General features: G+C 38.3%; 14 non-coding genes across 14 annotated transcripts; all 14 read left to right on the top strand.

Annotated features, from left to right (window-relative positions):
- Positions 1-1,621: 1,621 nt before the first annotated feature.
- Positions 1,622-1,695, top strand: TRNAT-CGU (transfer RNA threonine (anticodon CGU)). Its single transcript has one exon. It is a non-coding gene; the product is annotated as a tRNA-Thr (tRNA).
- A 1,627-nt stretch (positions 1,696-3,322) lies between these two features.
- TRNAT-UGU (transfer RNA threonine (anticodon UGU)) lies at positions 3,323-3,396 on the top strand. Its single transcript has one exon. It is a non-coding gene; the product is annotated as a tRNA-Thr (tRNA).
- Positions 3,397-4,172: 776 nt separating this feature from the next.
- Positions 4,173-4,246, top strand: TRNAT-UGU (transfer RNA threonine (anticodon UGU)). The gene has a single exon. It is a non-coding gene; the product is annotated as a tRNA-Thr (tRNA).
- A 776-nt stretch (positions 4,247-5,022) lies between these two features.
- Positions 5,023-5,096, top strand: TRNAT-CGU (transfer RNA threonine (anticodon CGU)). Its single transcript has one exon. It is a non-coding gene; the product is annotated as a tRNA-Thr (tRNA).
- Positions 5,097-6,724: 1,628 nt separating this feature from the next.
- Positions 6,725-6,798, top strand: TRNAT-UGU (transfer RNA threonine (anticodon UGU)). Its single transcript has one exon. It is a non-coding gene; the product is annotated as a tRNA-Thr (tRNA).
- A 1,627-nt stretch (positions 6,799-8,425) lies between these two features.
- On the top strand, positions 8,426-8,499 carry TRNAT-UGU (transfer RNA threonine (anticodon UGU)). The gene has a single exon. It is a non-coding gene; the product is annotated as a tRNA-Thr (tRNA).
- A 1,627-nt stretch (positions 8,500-10,126) lies between these two features.
- Positions 10,127-10,200, top strand: TRNAT-UGU (transfer RNA threonine (anticodon UGU)). The gene has a single exon. It is a non-coding gene; the product is annotated as a tRNA-Thr (tRNA).
- A 1,627-nt stretch (positions 10,201-11,827) lies between these two features.
- On the top strand, positions 11,828-11,901 carry TRNAT-UGU (transfer RNA threonine (anticodon UGU)). The gene has a single exon. It is a non-coding gene; the product is annotated as a tRNA-Thr (tRNA).
- Positions 11,902-12,677: 776 nt separating this feature from the next.
- TRNAT-UGU (transfer RNA threonine (anticodon UGU)) lies at positions 12,678-12,751 on the top strand. Its single transcript has one exon. It is a non-coding gene; the product is annotated as a tRNA-Thr (tRNA).
- A 776-nt stretch (positions 12,752-13,527) lies between these two features.
- TRNAT-CGU (transfer RNA threonine (anticodon CGU)) lies at positions 13,528-13,601 on the top strand. The gene has a single exon. It is a non-coding gene; the product is annotated as a tRNA-Thr (tRNA).
- Positions 13,602-14,378: 777 nt separating this feature from the next.
- Positions 14,379-14,452, top strand: TRNAT-CGU (transfer RNA threonine (anticodon CGU)). The gene has a single exon. It is a non-coding gene; the product is annotated as a tRNA-Thr (tRNA).
- Positions 14,453-15,229: 777 nt separating this feature from the next.
- Positions 15,230-15,303, top strand: TRNAT-UGU (transfer RNA threonine (anticodon UGU)). Its single transcript has one exon. It is a non-coding gene; the product is annotated as a tRNA-Thr (tRNA).
- Positions 15,304-16,079: 776 nt separating this feature from the next.
- On the top strand, positions 16,080-16,153 carry TRNAT-UGU (transfer RNA threonine (anticodon UGU)). The gene has a single exon. It is a non-coding gene; the product is annotated as a tRNA-Thr (tRNA).
- A 776-nt stretch (positions 16,154-16,929) lies between these two features.
- Positions 16,930-17,003, top strand: TRNAT-UGU (transfer RNA threonine (anticodon UGU)). Its single transcript has one exon. It is a non-coding gene; the product is annotated as a tRNA-Thr (tRNA).
- Positions 17,004-17,401: the final 398 nt, after the last annotated feature.

Genomic DNA, 17,401 nt, shown 5'->3' with positions numbered 1-17,401 from the left:
CATAGCCTCTTACAGAAGTTTCTATGTTTAACAATGTACTTTCCTTGTAAAAATACTATAAAGTCAAACTTGTCTTTCTCATATCCCTTCCTTAGATAGTGCAATGGAGAGATTCTAAATCTGTGTTGTCAAAGTACTCAAAAGGAAGAAGATGTCAGCCAATGTAGGATGGCATCAAGCATGCCAAATGAAAACAGTGGGTTTACTTTTGCCAGACTGAAATGTTAGAAAAGTTTGATAGCAGCCTTCTTGAACAGGAAATGCTGGAAATACTCACTGCTTGGGCTGAAAAAGATAATTTAGAGTTTCAACATTGGAAATGAAGGTAACTTCAACAAGTATGGGATTCAAAAACCATGCATGCAGAGCACAATGGATTAGTAGTCATACGCCATAACCACTCGGCAGCTCGTCTACAGGAAGAGTCTGTAGCCAGATGATGTGATCTAATGAGGATTTTGACAAGTCTGTGCAATTTCACTAAAGATTGTGTATGAGCTTCTGGCAAAGTGGCTCTTATCATATCTACAACAGTGGATTATGTCAAGAGTTGGACAAGCTCAAACTTTATCAGAGATTAACCAAAGTTTAGGGTTTTAATATCAGTAATTCAAGAAAGATTGTATTTTTTGTCACTATTGAAGCCCTAAAAATTAGTCCAGTAAAGAAAGAATTTGCATAAGTCGTCTATCTCTAGACATTCAAGGACACTGAAAGACATGAGGTGAGGGCGACTCTACCAGTAGTGCTTTTCTACTCTTACACAAAGTGGTGCTGTGGCTTAGTTGGTTAAAGCGCCTGTCTCATAAACAGGAGATCCTGAGTTCGAATCTCAGCAGTGCCTTCTTTTCATAGCCTCAGTACTGAAGTTTCTATGTTTAACAGTGTACTTTCCTTGTAAAAATACTATAAAGTCAAACTTGTCTTTCTCATATCCCTTCCTTAGATAGTGCAATGGAGAGATTCTAAATCTGTGTTGTCAAAGTACTCAAAAGGAAGAAGATGTCAGCCAATGTAGGATGGCATCAAGCATGCCAAATGAAAACAGTGGGTTTACTTTTGCCAGACTGAAATGTTAGAAAAGTTTGATAGCAGCCTTCTTGAACAGGAAATGCTGGAAATACTCACTGCTTGGGCTGAAAAAGATAATTTAGAGTTTCAACATTGGAGATGAAGGTAACTTCAACAAGTATGGGATTCAAAAACCATGCATGCAGAGCACAATGGATTAGTAGTCATACGCCATAACCACTCGGCAGCTCGTCTACAGGAAGAGTCTGTAGCCAGATGATGTGATCTAATGAGGATTTTGACAAGTCTGTGCAATTTCACTAAAGATTGTGTATGAGCTTCTGGCAAAGTGGCTCTTATCATATCTACAACAGTGGATTATGTCAAGAGTTGGACAAGCTCAAACTTTATCAGAGATTAACCAAAGTTTAGGGTTTTAATATCAGTAATTCAATAAAGATTGTATTTTTTGTCACTATTGAAGCCCTAAAAATTAGTCCAGTAAAGAAAGAATTTGCATAAGTCGTCTATCTCTAGACATTCAAGGACACTGAAAGACATGAGGTGAGGGCGATTCTACCAGTAGTGCTTTCCTACTCTTAAACAAAGTGGTGCTGTGGCTTAGTTGGTTAAAGCGCCTGTCTCGTAAACAGGAGATCCTGAGTTCGAATCTCAGCAGTGCCTTCTTTTCATAGCCTCTTACAGAAGTTTCTATGTTTAACAATGTACTTTCCTTGTAAAAATACTATAAAGTCAAACTTGTCTTTCTCATATCCCTTCCTTAGATAGTGCAATGGAGAGATTCTAAATCTGTGTTGTCAAAGTACTCAAAAGGAAGAAGATGTCAGCCAATGTAGGATGGCATCAAGCATGCCAAATGAAAACAGTGGGTTTACTTTTGCCAGACTGAAATGTTAGAAAAGTTTGATAGCAGCCTTCTTGAACAGGAAATGCTGGAAATACTCACTGCTTGGGCTGAAAAAGATAATTTAGAGTTTCAACATTGGAAATGAAGGTAACTTCAACAAGTATGGGATTCAAAAACCATGCATGCAGAGCACAATGGATTAGTAGTCATACGCCATAACCACTCGGCAGCTCGTCTACAGGAAGAGTCTGTAGCCAGATGATGTGATCTAATGAGGATTTTGACAAGTCTGTGCAATTTCACTAAAGATTGTGTATGAGCTTCTGGCAAAGTGGCTCTTATCATATCTACAACAGTGGATTATGTCAAGAGTTGGACAAGCTCAAACTTTATCAGAGATTAACCAAAGTTTAGGGTTTTAATATCAGTAATTCAAGAAAGATTGTATTTTTTGTCACTATTGAAGCCCTAAAAATTAGTCCAGTAAAGAAAGAATTTGCATAAGTCGTCTATCTCTAGACATTCAAGGACACTGAAAGACATGAGGTGAGGGCGACTCTACCAGTAGTGCTTTTCTACTCTTACACAAAGTGGTGCTGTGGCTTAGTTGGTTAAAGCGCCTGTCTCATAAACAGGAGATCCTGAGTTCGAATCTCAGCAGTGCCTTCTTTTCATAGCCTCAGTACTGAAGTTTCTATGTTTAACAGTGTACTTTCCTTGTAAAAATACTATAAAGTCAAACTTGTCTTTCTCATATCCCTTCCTTAGATAGTGCAATGGAGAGATTCTAAATCTGTGTTGTCAAAGTACTCAAAAGGAAGAAGATGTCAGCCAATGTAGGATGGCATCAAGCATGCCAAATGAAAACAGTGGGTTTACTTTTGCCAGACTGAAATGTTAGAAAAGTTTGATAGCAGCCTTCTTGAACAGGAAATGCTGGAAATACTCACTGCTTGGGCTGAAAAAGATAATTTAGAGTTTCAACATTGGAGATGAAGGTAACTTCAACAAGTATGGGATTCAAAAACCATGCATGCAGAGCACAATGGATTAGTAGTCATACGCCATAACCACTCGGCAGCTCGTCTACAGGAAGAGTCTGTAGCCAGATGATGTGATCTAATGAGGATTTTGACAAGTCTGTGCAATTTCACTAAAGATTGTGTATGAGCTTCTGGCAAAGTGGCTCTTATCATATCTACAACAGTGGATTATGTCAAGAGTTGGACAAGCTCAAACTTTATCAGAGATTAACCAAAGTTTAGGGTTTTAATATCAGTAATTCAATAAAGATTGTATTTTTTGTCACTATTGAAGCCCTAAAAATTAGTCCAGTAAAGAAAGAATTTGCATAAGTCGTCTATCTCTAGACATTCAAGGACACTGAAAGACATGAGGTGAGGGCGATTCTACCAGTAGTGCTTTCCTACTCTTAAACAAAGTGGTGCTGTGGCTTAGTTGGTTAAAGCGCCTGTCTTGTAAACAGGAGATCCTGAGTTCGAATCTCAGCAGTGCCTTCTTTTAATAGCCTCTTACAGAAGTTTCTATGTTTAACAATGTACTTTCCTTGTAAAAATACTATAAAGTCAAACTTGTCTTTCTCATATCCCTTCCTTAGATAGTGCAATGGAGAGATTCTAAATCTGTGTTGTCAAAGTACTCAAAAGGAAGAAGATGTCAGCCAATGTAGGATGGCATCAAGCATGCCAAATGAAAACAGTGGGTTTACTTTTGCCAGACTGAAATGTTAGAAAAGTTTGATAGCAGCCTTCTTGAACAGGAAATGCTGGAAATACTCACTGCTTGGGCTGAAAAAGATAATTTAGAGTTTCAACATTGGAGATGAAGGTAACTTCAACAAGTATGGGATTCAAAAACCATGCATGCAGAGCACAATGGATTAGTAGTCATACGCCATAACCACTCGGCAGCTCGTCTACAGGAAGAGTCTGTAGCCAGATGATGTGATCTAATGAGGATTTTGACAAGTCTGTGCAATTTCACTAAAGATTGTGTATGAGCTTCTGGCAAAGTGGCTCTTATCATATCTACAACAGTGGATTATGTCAAGAGTTGGACAAGCTCAAACTTTATCAGAGATTAACCAAAGTTTAGGGTTTTAATATCAGTAATTCAATAAAGATTGTATTTTTTGTCACTATTGAAGCCCTAAAAATTAGTCCAGTAAAGAAAGAATTTGCATAAGTCGTCTATCTCTAGACATTCAAGGACACTGAAAGACATGAGGTGAGGGCGATTCTACCAGTAGTGCTTTCCTACTCTTAAACAAAGTGGTGCTGTGGCTTAGTTGGTTAAAGCGCCTGTCTTGTAAACAGGAGATCCTGAGTTCGAATCTCAGCAGTGCCTTCTTTTCATAGCCTCTTACAGAAGTTTCTATGTTTAACAATGTACTTTCCTTGTAAAAATACTATAAAGTCAAACTTGTCTTTCTCATATCCCTTCCTTAGATAGTGCAATTGAGAGATTCTAAATCTGTGTTGTCAAAGTACTCAAAAGGAAGAAGATGTCAGCCAATGTAGGATGGCATCAAGCATGCCAAATGAAAACAGTGGGTTTACTTTTGCCAGACTGAAATGTTAGAAAAATTTGATAGCAGCCTTCTTGAACAGGAAATGCTGGAAATACTCACTGCTTGGGCTGAAAAAGATAATTTAGAGTTTCAACATTGGAGATGAAGGTAACTTCAACAAGTATGGGATTCAAAAACCATGCATGCAGAGCACAATGGATTAGTAGTCATACGCCATAACCACTCGGCAGCTCGTCTACAGGAAGAGTCTGTAGCCAGATGATGTGATCTAATGAGGATTTTGACAAGTCTGTGCAATTTCACTAAAGATTGTGTATGAGCTTCTGGCAAAGTGGCTCTTATCATATCTACAACAGTGGATTATGTCAAGAGTTGGACAAGCTCAAACTTTATCAGAGATTAACCAAAGTTTAGGGTTTTAATATCAGTAATTCAAGAAAGATTGTATTTTTTGTCACTATTGAAGCCCTAAAAATTAGTCCAGTAAAGAAAGAATTTGCATAAGTCGTCTATCTCTAGACATTCAAGGACACTGAAAGACATGAGGTGAGGGCGACTCTACCAGTAGTGCTTTTCTACTCTTACACAAAGTGGTGCTGTGGCTTAGTTGGTTAAAGCGCCTGTCTCGTAAACAGGAGATCCTGAGTTCGAATCTCAGCAGTGCCTTCTTTTCATAGCCTCAGTACTGAAGTTTCTATGTTTAACAGTGTACTTTCCTTGTAAAAATACTATAAAGTCAAACTTGTCTTTCTCATATCCCTTCCTTAGATAGTGCAATGGAGAGATTCTAAATCTGTGTTGTCAAAGTACTCAAAAGGAAGAAGATGTCAGCCAATGTAGGATGGCATCAAGCATGCCAAATGAAAACAGTGGGTTTACTTTTGCCAGACTGAAATGTTAGAAAAGTTTGATAGCAGCCTTCTTGAACAGGAAATGCTGGAAATACTCACTGCTTGGGCTGAAAAAGATAATTTAGAGTTTCAACATTGGAGATGAAGGTAACTTCAACAAGTATGGGATTCAAAAACCATGCATGCAGAGCACAATGGATTAGTAGTCATACGCCATAACCACTCGGCAGCTCGTCTACAGGAAGAGTCTGTAGCCAGATGATGTGATCTAATGAGGATTTTGACAAGTCTGTGCAATTTCACTAAAGATTGTGTATGAGCTTCTGGCAAAGTGGCTCTTATCATATCTACAACAGTGGATTATGTCAAGAGTTGGACAAGCTCAAACTTTATCAGAGATTAACCAAAGTTTAGGGTTTTAATATCAGTAATTCAAGAAAGATTGTATTTTTTGTCACTATTGAAGCCCTAAAAATTAGTCCAGTAAAGAAAGAATTTGCATAAGTCGTCTATCTCTAGACATTCAAGGACACTGAAAGACATGAGGTGAGGGCGACTCTACCAGTAGTGCTTTTCTACTCTTACACAAAGTGGTGCTGTGGCTTAGTTGGTTAAAGCGCCTGTCTCATAAACAGGAGATCCTGAGTTCGAATCTCAGCAGTGCCTTCTTTTCATAGCCTCAGTACTGAAGTTTCTATGTTTAACAGTGTACTTTCCTTGTAAAAATACTATAAAGTCAAACTTGTCTTTCTCATATCCCTTCCTTAGATAGTGCAATGGAGAGATTCTAAATCTGTGTTGTCAAAGTACTCAAAAGGAAGAAGATGTCAGCCAATGTAGGATGGCATCAAGCATGCCAAATGAAAACAGTGGGTTTACTTTTGCCAGACTGAAATGTTAGAAAAGTTTGATAGCAGCCTTCTTGAACAGGAAATGCTGGAAATACTCACTGCTTGGGCTGAAAAAGATAATTTAGAGTTTCAACATTGGAGATGAAGGTAACTTCAACAAGTATGGGATTCAAAAACCATGCATGCAGAGCACAATGGATTAGTAGTCATACGCCATAACCACTCGGCAGCTCGTCTACAGGAAGAGTCTGTAGCCAGATGATGTGATCTAATGAGGATTTTGACAAGTCTGTGCAATTTCACTAAAGATTGTGTATGAGCTTCTGGCAAAGTGGCTCTTATCATATCTACAACAGTGGATTATGTCAAGAGTTGGACAAGCTCAAACTTTATCAGAGATTAACCAAAGTTTAGGGTTTTAATATCAGTAATTCAATAAAGATTGTATTTTTTGTCACTATTGAAGCCCTAAAAATTAGTCCAGTAAAGAAAGAATTTGCATAAGTCGTCTATCTCTAGACATTCAAGGACACTGAAAGACATGAGGTGAGGGCGATTCTACCAGTAGTGCTTTCCTACTCTTAAACAAAGTGGTGCTGTGGCTTAGTTGGTTAAAGCGCCTGTCTTGTAAACAGGAGATCCTGAGTTCGAATCTCAGCAGTGCCTTCTTTTCATAGCCTCTTACAGAAGTTTCTATGTTTAACAATGTACTTTCCTTGTAAAAATACTATAAAGTCAAACTTGTCTTTCTCATATCCCTTCCTTAGATAGTGCAATGGAGAGATTCTAAATCTGTGTTGTCAAAGTACTCAAAAGGAAGAAGATGTCAGCCAATGTAGGATGGCATCAAGCATGCCAAATGAAAACAGTGGGTTTACTTTTGCCAGACTGAAATGTTAGAAAAGTTTGATAGCAGCCTTCTTGAACAGGAAATGCTGGAAATACTCACTGCTTGGGCTGAAAAAGATAATTTAGAGTTTCAACATTGGAAATGAAGGTAACTTCAACAAGTATGGGATTCAAAAACCATGCATGCAGAGCACAATGGATTAGTAGTCATACGCCATAACCACTCGGCAGCTCGTCTACAGGAAGAGTCTGTAGCCAGATGATGTGATCTAATGAGGATTTTGACAAGTCTGTGCAATTTCACTAAAGATTGTGTATGAGCTTCTGGCAAAGTGGCTCTTATCATATCTACAACAGTGGATTATGTCAAGAGTTGGACAAGCTCAAACTTTATCAGAGATTAACCAAAGTTTAGGGTTTTAATATCAGTAATTCAAGAAAGATTGTATTTTTTGTCACTATTGAAGCCCTAAAAATTAGTCCAGTAAAGAAAGAATTTGCATAAGTCGTCTATCTCTAGACATTCAAGGACACTGAAAGACATGAGGTGAGGGCGACTCTACCAGTAGTGCTTTTCTACTCTTACACAAAGTGGTGCTGTGGCTTAGTTGGTTAAAGCGCCTGTCTCATAAACAGGAGATCCTGAGTTCGAATCTCAGCAGTGCCTTCTTTTCATAGCCTCAGTACTGAAGTTTCTATGTTTAACAGTGTACTTTCCTTGTAAAAATACTATAAAGTCAAACTTGTCTTTCTCATATCCCTTCCTTAGATAGTGCAATGGAGAGATTCTAAATCTGTGTTGTCAAAGTACTCAAAAGGAAGAAGATGTCAGCCAATGTAGGATGGCATCAAGCATGCCAAATGAAAACAGTGGGTTTACTTTTGCCAGACTGAAATGTTAGAAAAGTTTGATAGCAGCCTTCTTGAACAGGAAATGCTGGAAATACTCACTGCTTGGGCTGAAAAAGATAATTTAGAGTTTCAACATTGGAGATGAAGGTAACTTCAACAAGTATGGGATTCAAAAACCATGCATGCAGAGCACAATGGATTAGTAGTCATACGCCATAACCACTCGGCAGCTCGTCTACAGGAAGAGTCTGTAGCCAGATGATGTGATCTAATGAGGATTTTGACAAGTCTGTGCAATTTCACTAAAGATTGTGTATGAGCTTCTGGCAAAGTGGCTCTTATCATATCTACAACAGTGGATTATGTCAAGAGTTGGACAAGCTCAAACTTTATCAGAGATTAACCAAAGTTTAGGGTTTTAATATCAGTAATTCAATAAAGATTGTATTTTTTGTCACTATTGAAGCCCTAAAAATTAGTCCAGTAAAGAAAGAATTTGCATAAGTCGTCTATCTCTAGACATTCAAGGACACTGAAAGACATGAGGTGAGGGCGATTCTACCAGTAGTGCTTTCCTACTCTTAAACAAAGTGGTGCTGTGGCTTAGTTGGTTAAAGCGCCTGTCTTGTAAACAGGAGATCCTGAGTTCGAATCTCAGCAGTGCCTTCTTTTCATAGCCTCTTACAGAAGTTTCTATGTTTAACAATGTACTTTCCTTGTAAAAATACTATAAAGTCAAACTTGTCTTTCTCATATCCCTTCCTTAGATAGTGCAATGGAGAGATTCTAAATCTGTGTTGTCAAAGTACTCAAAAGGAAGAAGATGTCAGCCAATGTAGGATGGCATCAAGCATGCCAAATGAAAACAGTGGGTTTACTTTTGCCAGACTGAAATGTTAGAAAAGTTTGATAGCAGCCTTCTTGAACAGGAAATGCTGGAAATACTCACTGCTTGGGCTGAAAAAGATAATTTAGAGTTTCAACATTGGAAATGAAGGTAACTTCAACAAGTATGGGATTCAAAAACCATGCATGCAGAGCACAATGGATTAGTAGTCATACGCCATAACCACTCGGCAGCTCGTCTACAGGAAGAGTCTGTAGCCAGATGATGTGATCTAATGAGGATTTTGACAAGTCTGTGCAATTTCACTAAAGATTGTGTATGAGCTTCTGGCAAAGTGGCTCTTATCATATCTACAACAGTGGATTATGTCAAGAGTTGGACAAGCTCAAACTTTATCAGAGATTAACCAAAGTTTAGGGTTTTAATATCAGTAATTCAAGAAAGATTGTATTTTTTGTCACTATTGAAGCCCTAAAAATTAGTCCAGTAAAGAAAGAATTTGCATAAGTCGTCTATCTCTAGACATTCAAGGACACTGAAAGACATGAGGTGAGGGCGACTCTACCAGTAGTGCTTTTCTACTCTTACACAAAGTGGTGCTGTGGCTTAGTTGGTTAAAGCGCCTGTCTCATAAACAGGAGATCCTGAGTTCGAATCTCAGCAGTGCCTTCTTTTCATAGCCTCAGTACTGAAGTTTCTATGTTTAACAGTGTACTTTCCTTGTAAAAATACTATAAAGTCAAACTTGTCTTTCTCATATCCCTTCCTTAGATAGTGCAATGGAGAGATTCTAAATCTGTGTTGTCAAAGTACTCAAAAGGAAGAAGATGTCAGCCAATGTAGGATGGCATCAAGCATGCCAAATGAAAACAGTGGGTTTACTTTTGCCAGACTGAAATGTTAGAAAAGTTTGATAGCAGCCTTCTTGAACAGGAAATGCTGGAAATACTCACTGCTTGGGCTGAAAAAGATAATTTAGAGTTTCAACATTGGAGATGAAGGTAACTTCAACAAGTATGGGATTCAAAAACCATGCATGCAGAGCACAATGGATTAGTAGTCATACGCCATAACCACTCGGCAGCTCGTCTACAGGAAGAGTCTGTAGCCAGATGATGTGATCTAATGAGGATTTTGACAAGTCTGTGCAATTTCACTAAAGATTGTGTATGAGCTTCTGGCAAAGTGGCTCTTATCATATCTACAACAGTGGATTATGTCAAGAGTTGGACAAGCTCAAACTTTATCAGAGATTAACCAAAGTTTAGGGTTTTAATATCAGTAATTCAATAAAGATTGTATTTTTTGTCACTATTGAAGCCCTAAAAATTAGTCCAGTAAAGAAAGAATTTGCATAAGTCGTCTATCTCTAGACATTCAAGGACACTGAAAGACATGAGGTGAGGGCGATTCTACCAGTAGTGCTTTCCTACTCTTAAACAAAGTGGTGCTGTGGCTTAGTTGGTTAAAGCGCCTGTCTTGTAAACAGGAGATCCTGAGTTCGAATCTCAGCAGTGCCTTCTTTTCATAGCCTCTTACAGAAGTTTCTATGTTTAACAATGTACTTTCCTTGTAAAAATACTATAAAGTCAAACTTGTCTTTCTCATATCCCTTCCTTAGATAGTGCAATGGAGAGATTCTAAATCTGTGTTGTCAAAGTACTCAAAAGGAAGAAGATGTCAGCCAATGTAGGATGGCATCAAGCATGCCAAATGAAAACAGTGGGTTTACTTTTGCCAGACTGAAATGTTAGAAAAGTTTGATAGCAGCCTTCTTGAACAGGAAATGCTGGAAATACTCACTGCTTGGGCTGAAAAAGATAATTTAGAGTTTCAACATTGGAAATGAAGGTAACTTCAACAAGTATGGGATTCAAAAACCATGCATGCAGAGCACAATGGATTAGTAGTCATACGCCATAACCACTCGGCAGCTCGTCTACAGGAAGAGTCTGTAGCCAGATGATGTGATCTAATGAGGATTTTGACAAGTCTGTGCAATTTCACTAAAGATTGTGTATGAGCTTCTGGCAAAGTGGCTCTTATCATATCTACAACAGTGGATTATGTCAAGAGTTGGACAAGCTCAAACTTTATCAGAGATTAACCAAAGTTTAGGGTTTTAATATCAGTAATTCAAGAAAGATTGTATTTTTTGTCACTATTGAAGCCCTAAAAATTAGTCCAGTAAAGAAAGAATTTGCATAAGTCGTCTATCTCTAGACATTCAAGGACACTGAAAGACATGAGGTGAGGGCGACTCTACCAGTAGTGCTTTTCTACTCTTACACAAAGTGGTGCTGTGGCTTAGTTGGTTAAAGCGCCTGTCTCATAAACAGGAGATCCTGAGTTCGAATCTCAGCAGTGCCTTCTTTTCATAGCCTCAGTACTGAAGTTTCTATGTTTAACAGTGTACTTTCCTTGTAAAAATACTATAAAGTCAAACTTGTCTTTCTCATATCCCTTCCTTAGATAGTGCAATGGAGAGATTCTAAATCTGTGTTGTCAAAGTACTCAAAAGGAAGAAGATGTCAGCCAATGTAGGATGGCATCAAGCATGCCAAATGAAAACAGTGGGTTTACTTTTGCCAGACTGAAATGTTAGAAAAGTTTGATAGCAGCCTTCTTGAACAGGAAATGCTGGAAATACTCACTGCTTGGGCTGAAAAAGATAATTTAGAGTTTCAACATTGGAGATGAAGGTAACTTCAACAAGTATGGGATTCAAAAACCATGCATGCAGAGCACAATGGATTAGTAGTCATACGCCATAACCACTCGGCAGCTCGTCTACAGGAAGAGTCTGTAGCCAGATGATGTGATCTAATGAGGATTTTGACAAGTCTGTGCAATTTCACTAAAGATTGTGTATGAGCTTCTGGCAAAGTGGCTCTTATCATATCTACAACAGTGGATTATGTCAAGAGTTGGACAAGCTCAAACTTTATCAGAGATTAACCAAAGTTTAGGGTTTTAATATCAGTAATTCAATAAAGATTGTATTTTTTGTCACTATTGAAGCCCTAAAAATTAGTCCAGTAAAGAAAGAATTTGCATAAGTCGTCTATCTCTAGACATTCAAGGACACTGAAAGACATGAGGTGAGGGCGATTCTACCAGTAGTGCTTTCCTACTCTTAAACAAAGTGGTGCTGTGGCTTAGTTGGTTAAAGCGCCTGTCTTGTAAACAGGAGATCCTGAGTTCGAATCTCAGCAGTGCCTTCTTTTAATAGCCTCTTACAGAAGTTTCTATGTTTAACAATGTACTTTCCTTGTAAAAATACTATAAAGTCAAACTTGTCTTTCTCATATCCCTTCCTTAGATAGTGCAATGGAGAGATTCTAAATCTGTGTTGTCAAAGTACTCAAAAGGAAGAAGATGTCAGCCAATGTAGGATGGCATCAAGCATGCCAAATGAAAACAGTGGGTTTACTTTTGCCAGACTGAAATGTTAGAAAAGTTTGATAGCAGCCTTCTTGAACAGGAAATGCTGGAAATACTCACTGCTTGGGCTGAAAAAGATAATTTAGAGTTTCAACATTGGAGATGAAGGTAACTTCAACAAGTATGGGATTCAAAAACCATGCATGCAGAGCACAATGGATTAGTAGTCATACGCCATAACCACTCGGCAGCTCGTCTACAGGAAGAGTCTGTAGCCAGATGATGTGATCTAATGAGGATTTTGACAAGTCTGTGCAATTTCACTAAAGATTGTGTATGAGCTTCTGGCAAAGTGGCTCTTATCATATCTACAACAGTGGATTATGTCAAGAGTTGGACAAGCTCAAACTTTATCAGAGATTAACCAAAGTTTAGGGTTTTAATATCAGTAATTCAATAAAGATTGTATTTTTTGTCACTATTGAAGCCCTAAAAATTAGTCCAGTAAAGAAAGAATTTGCATAAGTCGTCTATCTCTAGACATTCAAGGACACTGAAAGACATGAGGTGAGGGCGATTCTACCAGTAGTGCTTTCCTACTCTTAAACAAAGTGGTGCTGTGGCTTAGTTGGTTAAAGCGCCTGTCTTGTAAACAGGAGATCCTGAGTTCGAATCTCAGCAGTGCCTTCTTTTCATAGCCTCTTACAGAAGTTTCTATGTTTAACAATGTACTTTCCTTGTAAAAATACTATAAAGTCAAACTTGTCTTTCTCATATCCCTTCCTTAGATAGTGCAATGGAGAGATTCTAAATCTGTGTTGTCAAAGTACTCAAAAGGAAGAAGATGTCAGCCAATGTAGGATGGCATCAAGCATGCCAAATGAAAACAGTGGGTTTACTTTTGCCAGACTGAAATGTTAGAAAAGTTTGATAGCAGCCTTCTTGAACAGGAAATGCTGGAAATACTCACTGCTTGGGCTGAAAAAGATAATTTAGAGTTTCAACATTGGAGATGAAGGTAACTTCAACAAGTATGGGATTCAAAAACCATGCATGCAGAGCACAATGGATTAGTAGTCATACGCCATAACCACTCGGCAGCTCGTCTACAGGAAGAGTCTGTAGCCAGATGATGTGATCTAATGAGGATTTTGACAAGTCTGTGCAATTTCACTAAAGATTGTGTATGAGCTTCTGGCAAAGTGGCTCTTATCATATCTACAACAGTGGATTATGTCAAGAGTTGGACAAGCTCAAACTTTATCAGAGATTAACCAAAGTTTAGGGTTTTAATATCAGTAATTCAAGAAAGATTGTATTTTTTGTCACTATTGAAGCCCTAAAAATTAGTCCAGTAAAGAAAGAATTTGCATAAGTCGTCTATCTCTAGACATTCAAGGACACTGAAAGACATGAGGTGAGGGCGACTCTACCAGTAGTGCTTTTCTACTCTTACACAAAGTGGTGCTGTGGCTTAGTTGGTTAAAGCGCCTGTCTCGTAAACAGGAGATCCTGAGTTCGAATCTCAGCAGTGCCTTCTTTTCATAGCCTCAGTACTGAAGTTTCTATGTTTAACAGTGTACTTTCCTTGTAAAAATACTATAAAGTCAAACTTGTCTTTCTCATATCCCTTCCTTAGATAGTGCAATGGAGAGATTCTAAATCTGTGTTGTCAAAGTACTCAAAAGGAAGAAGATGTCAGCCAATGTAGGATGGCATCAAGCATGCCAAATGAAAACAGTGGGTTTACTTTTGCCAGACTGAAATGTTAGAAAAGTTTGATAGCAGCCTTCTTGAACAGGAAATGCTGGAAATACTCACTGCTTGGGCTGAAAAAGATAATTTAGAGTTTCAACATTGGAGATGAAGGTAACTTCAACAAGTATGGGATTCAAAAACCATGCATGCAGAGCACAATGGATTAGTAGTCATACGCCATAACCACTCGGCAGCTCGTCTACAGGAAGAGTCTGTAGCCAGATGATGTGATCTAATGAGGATTTTGACAAGTCTGTGCAATTTCACTAAAGATTGTGTATGAGCTTCTGGCAAAGTGGCTCTTATCATATCTACAACAGTGGATTATGTCAAGAGTTGGACAAGCTCAAACTTTATCAGAGATTAACCAAAGTTTAGGGTTTTAATATCAGTAATTCAAGAAAGATTGTATTTTTTGTCACTATTGAAGCCCTAAAAATTAGTCCAGTAAAGAAAGAATTTGCATAAGTCGTCTATCTCTAGACATTCAAGGACACTGAAAGACATGAGGTGAGGGCGACTCTACCAGTAGTGCTTTTCTACTCTTACACAAAGTGGTGCTGTGGCTTAGTTGGTTAAAGCGCCTGTCTCGTAAACAGGAGATCCTGAGTTCGAATCTCAGCAGTGCCTTCTTTTCATAGCCTCAGTACTGAAGTTTCTATGTTTAACAGTGTACTTTCCTTGTAAAAATACTATAAAGTCAAACTTGTCTTTCTCATATCCCTTCCTTAGATAGTGCAATGGAGAGATTCTAAATCTGTGTTGTCAAAGTACTCAAAAGGAAGAAGATGTCAGCCAATGTAGGATGGCATCAAGCATGCCAAATGAAAACAGTGGGTTTACTTTTGCCAGACTGAAATGTTAGAAAAGTTTGATAGCAGCCTTCTTGAACAGGAAATGCTGGAAATACTCACTGCTTGGGCTGAAAAAGATAATTTAGAGTTTCAACATTGGAGATGAAGGTAACTTCAACAAGTATGGGATTCAAAAACCATGCATGCAGAGCACAATGGATTAGTAGTCATACGCCATAACCACTCGGCAGCTCGTCTACAGGAAGAGTCTGTAGCCAGATGATGTGATCTAATGAGGATTTTGACAAGTCTGTGCAATTTCACTAAAGATTGTGTATGAGCTTCTGGCAAAGTGGCTCTTATCATATCTACAACAGTGGATTATGTCAAGAGTTGGACAAGCTCAAACTTTATCAGAGATTAACCAAAGTTTAGGGTTTTAATATCAGTAATTCAATAAAGATTGTATTTTTTGTCACTATTGAAGCCCTAAAAATTAGTCCAGTAAAGAAAGAATTTGCATAAGTCGTCTATCTCTAGACATTCAAGGACACTGAAAGACATGAGGTGAGGGCGATTCTACCAGTAGTGCTTTCCTACTCTTAAACAAAGTGGTGCTGTGGCTTAGTTGGTTAAAGCGCCTGTCTTGTAAACAGGAGATCCTGAGTTCGAATCTCAGCAGTGCCTTCTTTTAATAGCCTCTTACAGAAGTTTCTATGTTTAACAATGTACTTTCCTTGTAAAAATACTATAAAGTCAAACTTGTCTTTCTCATATCCCTTCCTTAGATAGTGCAATGGAGAGATTCTAAATCTGTGTTGTCAAAGTGCTCAAAAGGAAGAAGATGTCAGCCAATGTAGGATGGCATCAAGCATGCCAAATGAAAACAGTGGGTTTACTTTTGCCAGACTGAAATGTTAGAAAAGTTTGATAGCAGCCTTCTTGAACAGGAAATGCTGGAAATACTCACTGCTTGGGCTGAAAAAGATAATTTAGAGTTTCAACATTGGAGATGAAGGTAACTTCAACAAGTATGGGATTCAAAAACCATGCATGCAGAGCACAATGGATTAGTAGTCATACGCCATAACCACTCGGCAGCTCGTCTACAGGAAGAGTCTGTAGCCAGATGATGTGATCTAATGAGGATTTTGACAAGTCTGTGCAATTTCACTAAAGATTGTGTATGAGCTTCTGGCAAAGTGGCTCTTATCATATCTACAACAGTGGATTATGTCAAGAGTTGGACAAGCTCAAACTTTATCAGAGATTAACCAAAGTTTAGGGTTTTAATATCAGTAATTCAATAAAGATTGTATTTTTTGTCACTATTGAAGCCCTAAAAATTAGTCCAGTAAAGAAAGAATTTGCATAAGTCGTCTATCTCTAGACATTCAAGGACACTGAAAGACATGAGGTGAGGGCGATTCTACCAGTAGTGCTTTCCTACTCTTAAACAAAGTGGTGCTGTGGCTTAGTTGGTTAAAGCGCCTGTCTTGTAAACAGGAGATCCTGAGTTCGAATCTCAGCAGTGCCTTCTTTTAATAGCCTCTTACAGAAGTTTCTATGTTTAACAATGTACTTTCCTTGTAAAAATACTATAAAGTCAAACTTGTCTTTCTCATATCCCTTCCTTAGATAGTGCAATGGAGAGATTCTAAATCTGTGTTGTCAAAGTACTCAAAAGGAAGAAGATGTCAGCCAATGTAGGATGGCATCAAGCATGCCAAATGAAAACAGTGGGTTTACTTTTGCCAGACTGAAATGTTAGAAAAGTTTGATAGCAGCCTTCTTGAACAGGAAATGCTGGAAATACTCACTGCTTGGGCTGAAAAAGATAATTTAGAGTTTCAACATTGGAGATGAAGGTAACTTCAACAAGTATGGGATTCAAAAACCATGCATGCAGAGCACAATGGATTAGTAGTCATACGCCATAACCACTCGGCAGCTCGTCTACAGGAAGAGTCTGTAGCCAGATGATGTGATCTAATGAGGATTTTGACAAGTCTGTGCAATTTCACTAAAGATTGTGTATGAGCTTCTGGCAAAGTGGCTCTTATCATATCTACAACAGTGGATTATGTCAAGAGTTGGACAAGCTCAAACTTTATCAGAGATTAACCAAAGTTTAGGGTTTTAATATCAGTAATTCAATAAAGATTGTATTTTTTGTCACTATTGAAGCCCTAAAAATTAGTCCAGTAAAGAAAGAATTTGCATAAGTCGTCTATCTCTAGACATTCAAGGACACTGAAAGACATGAGGTGAGGGCGATTCTACCAGTAGTGCTTTCCTACTCTTAAACAAAGTGGTGCTGTGGCTTAGTTGGTTAAAGCGCCTGTCTTGTAAACAGGAGATCCTGAGTTCGAATCTCAGCAGTGCCTTCTTTTCATAGCCTCTTACAGAAGTTTCTATGTTTAACAATGTACTTTCCTTGTAAAAATACTATAAAGTCAAACTTGTCTTTCTCATATCCCTTCCTTAGATAGTGCAATGGAGAGATTCTAAATCTGTGTTGTCAAAGTACTCAAAAGGAAGAAGATGTCAGCCAATGTAGGATGGCATCAAGCAGGCCAAATGAAAACAGTGGGTTTACTTTTGCCAGACTGAAATGTTAGAAAAGTTTGATAGCAGCCTTCTTGAACAGGAAATGCTGGAAATACTCACTGCTTGGGCTGAAAAAGATAATTTAGAGTTTCAACATTGGAGATGAAGGTAACTTCAACAAGTATGGGATTCAAAAACCATGCATGCAGAGCACAATGGATTAGTAGTCATACGC

The sequence above is a fragment of the Anomaloglossus baeobatrachus genome, chromosome 7, assembly GCF_048569485.1.
Source record: "Anomaloglossus baeobatrachus isolate aAnoBae1 chromosome 7, aAnoBae1.hap1, whole genome shotgun sequence".
Lineage (NCBI taxonomy): Eukaryota > Metazoa > Chordata > Amphibia > Anura > Aromobatidae > Anomaloglossus > Anomaloglossus baeobatrachus.
The sequence above is the reverse complement of the archived record's forward strand: the minus strand, read 5'-3'. Positions and strand labels throughout refer to the sequence as shown.